This window comes from Cupressus sempervirens, chromosome 11 (assembly GCF_028749045.1).
Source record: "Cupressus sempervirens isolate cs-2001-9-10 chromosome 11, ASM2874904v1, whole genome shotgun sequence".
In the NCBI taxonomy this organism is placed as follows: Eukaryota; Viridiplantae; Streptophyta; class Pinopsida; order Cupressales; family Cupressaceae; genus Cupressus; species Cupressus sempervirens.
Genome location: NC_143128.1, coordinates 629,101,658 through 629,105,455, shown reverse-complemented (window position 1 = coordinate 629,105,455; position 3,798 = coordinate 629,101,658). Strand labels below are relative to the sequence as shown.

Here is a 3,798-nt window from a genome sequence, read left to right as displayed (position 1 = left end):
CTAAAAACTAAACAAATATAGTACATAAATAAATGAAAGGAAAAGATAAATAGGTTATCTATTCTTAGGATTGAAGCCCATGATATATTTTTACAATGGTAGTAATTGTGTATATCCACACCCACCGAGTGTATATTCCACACTCAACAAATTATTTCACATGGTAAAAGATAAGTATGAATCCCAACCACTATTGTAATGAAAATTTGACAAAGTCACTTATAGAGCTCAATAACTGATAAACCATTGATACAACAAATGGGCTTAATATCTCCTACAAATTTTTTTTCTTTTGCGAGGTTCTCAAATTCTTCCATTGTCCTTTGTTTTCCCCCTTGATTGCATGCTAACATTATAAGATCTACATGAAATAATTTTCTAGCAAATGGAGTGGTCTCTGCATCTACTGGTAAGATGCAATCTACTATAACCAACTTCCCATTCTTGGATAATGCCTTGTGATAGTTTTTCAAAAGCCTTATGTAATGATCGTCACTCCAATCATGTAAAATCCACTAACAAAAGAAATATAAAAAAAAATATTATCAACTTCAATATCCAAACTCATAAACATTTCAAATGTTATATAAACAAAAAATTTGACCATAACAAACAAACAAGTAGTTTTATTAAATAATAATTTCTATTATGTCATATTATACATGCTTTTATTATAAGAATCTACAAAAGATGTAAAAACTAATATTATTAAAAAAAAAACATTATATTCCTCTAGCTTAATGACTGTTTGCTTAATGTTCCTTTATTTATTTCGTACCCATGTTAGAGTAATAATGGGTTTTAAAAGAAATATTTTTCCTTTCAAATTGCTTAATGTATTTAGTTTGTTGGTAAATCTAATGATGACAAATGATGATGAACTAAAAATTAAATAGCTCAAACAAAAGACCTTCAAATCTATATCATAAAAATATTATCAAATAGCATTTCAAACTTCACTTAACTATATAATGATTTTGAATTTGGATTACACACCTTCAATAAAATAGCCTTGCTGGATGGCACACTCTCAAACATGTCTCCTCCAAGATGTGTCAAACCTTATGAAAATTCATTCAAAATAATTTATTTTGTGATTTATGAGTGATAACAGAAATCTTAAAAGTAGAATATAAATAGAAAAATAGAAGATATTTTCCATAACAATTCAAAGTCAACATTTCAGTAATATGAGTAGTTTTAGATATTTATCATTTCTGAGTTAGACTACATTTCAGTAATATTCATACTTTAAGATTATTATTATTTCTGAGTTAGACTATGTTTAAGAGTTTTATCAAAGTTTTGGGACAATTTGAAAGATCTATTTTCAGAATGATCGAAACTATGGATCAGACAAAATTGTAATTTGTGATGTACATATCAATTACACAAAAATCTAATATATTTATCAATGTTTCCAATAACACTCTCTATCATCCAAAAGATAGATCATATCTGATCTTAAACATTGATAAAATTTTCAAAATCTAAAACCTTTATCATCTCAATAATGACTCACATATATAATCTAAAATATTAGATATATATATATATATATATATAACAATTTCTAAATCTAATTCATAATCAATTAAAAAAAGATTAAAAGAAAATTACACATAAATCAATAGTGTTGACTAACCTCGATATTGAGGAGCATCTTTGACAACATGGGGCAAGTCAAAATTCACACCCCTGATATGAGGATACTTGGAAAGTATAAGCTTTAGAGTAGACCCAACTCCTCCTCCCACATCCACAAGCTCCTACAAAACTTTGAAGCCCTCATAGATATCAAGAATATTCACCATGGTCATTGCAGAATGTTCAGACATGCCCCTGTTGAACATCACATTGAATCTCTGGTCTCTGGCAGGGTACTCAAACGCATGCACCCCATGAGCTTTGAAGAATGGCTGACTCCCTTCAAGAACAGCATCCTTAAGATAGAACCAAGGGTCTATAAACACCTTGTCCTGATTCACAAGGGCCAGTGGTGCAAAGGACAGGCCATCATTGTTCTTCACAAAGTATTTACAGAGAGGAGTCAGGCCATAGAGCCTCTCAGGCTTTCCGTTGTTCCCTAGGGTTGCACAACATTTGAGGACTGAGTGACTTGCTAAGACTCTGAGAATCCTATCTAGAGTAATTGCTGCATCCGGGTTTGTTACATTTGGAATTTGGGCCACAATTTGGGCAGGGGAAATCTGAATGTCATCGCCTGCATTGGCTATGATTTGCAGTACATCAAGTTCTAGTGCAACTCTCATAGCCATGGGTAGACAAGAGGCGGTGGAAAGCTCCTCTGCCAAAAGCCATTCCTTCTCGTTATTCATTGTTGCACCACTAGTAGAGGACATTTTCGCAACTCTAGTTTTGGATTTGATACATAATGAGAGTCTGTAACTTGTTATTATGGATAGATGGTTATAATATGCAATCATCTAATGAATGTTATTTTTTGTATATCCAACGATCATAAAACATGGCCCATGCCGATAGCTACCGATAGCTACCCTTCGTTAGCAAGTAGACGTCCGGACGTTCTGAAAAATATAGTAGAAAAGTATGCAAATGCTGGCATGTTTCCATCAACCGTCACCGTAGAGTTTGGCTTCCGGAATTCCCATGTTGCGTGAATCGAATAGTTGGTTGGCAAAAATTATATTTAAAATTGTAGTGATTTTTTATTTTTTGAATTCCTCCAAATTGGCGGTAAGATTCGGAGGCAGTGGTCATATGTAATGACAAATTATGAAATTGATTAATTGTGTAAGAGCGCGGGGGAGGGGGTGGCAAGTGGGAGGAGGGTTGAGGGGAGATGTTTTTAAACATTTATTCTTCAACAAGCTGTAATGTAATACTTGTTGAAGAATGTTGTATTTTTGATAAAATAGTTAAATAGTTTTGACAATAAATTAGATATGTTTAATACTTAATTAAGCTAGTGATTTATTGTTTCATTCTATTTTTCCTTTAATTTCTAATGATCCTTAAATTTTGGTCAAACATTACATTTCTATATTATTTGTTAATGATACAACATTAAACTAATATACAATATGGAAATACACTATCTACTCTTGAAGCAATGGATTGAATCAAGAGTAAGCAAAAAAATGTAGAAGAATTACCTTCACCTCAAACTTAAGATGTCAACCCAATATATATATCTACAACATTTGTTTCTCCAGAAAATCCCAATTATAGAGTAATTTAAATTATTTTAATTCCAATACCTTAGTTTTAAAACTTTCACAAAACAGAATTGATACAATCATTGATCAACATTTGGTCAAAAATAAGAAATGAGAAGGTTTAATCATTGGCTAACACGACACAAAGGAGGGATTTTAGATAATAAAATGAAATTTATGCAATGATGTAACTTATGATCCAAACACTCATCGGATCAACTTCTGTTGGTATGCCGACTTCCTTTAAATTCCTCCCTTCTTTCAAGTCTTTTCTATGCAAATCCTGTAACGCCCTGCCAAGGGATCCAAAGAATTAACCTAGAATTTTCACTAAGTTTGGTAACATTTTTTATTTTTAAGATAACATGAAAGTAAATACCATACATAACTTATACATAATAATGGAAGCAATAGCAATGTCCATCTGAAAAGTAAACATAACATACATAATAGATTACATTCTTTAAGATCCCTTAACGTTGAATTACATACATGAATCCATCTAGTACAATAACCACATGAAATAATAATGATAAGTCCAATGATTACACATTACATTTCAAGTGTTCATTCATCCACTATACATGTCACAGGGTAT

General features: G+C 31.5%; 1 pseudogene; it reads right to left on the bottom strand.

Annotated features, from left to right (window-relative positions):
* Nucleotides 1-215: 215 nt before the first annotated feature.
* On the bottom strand, nt 216-2,363 carry LOC149531298 (caffeic acid 3-O-methyltransferase-like; annotated as a pseudogene).
* Nucleotides 2,364-3,798: the final 1,435 nt, after the last annotated feature.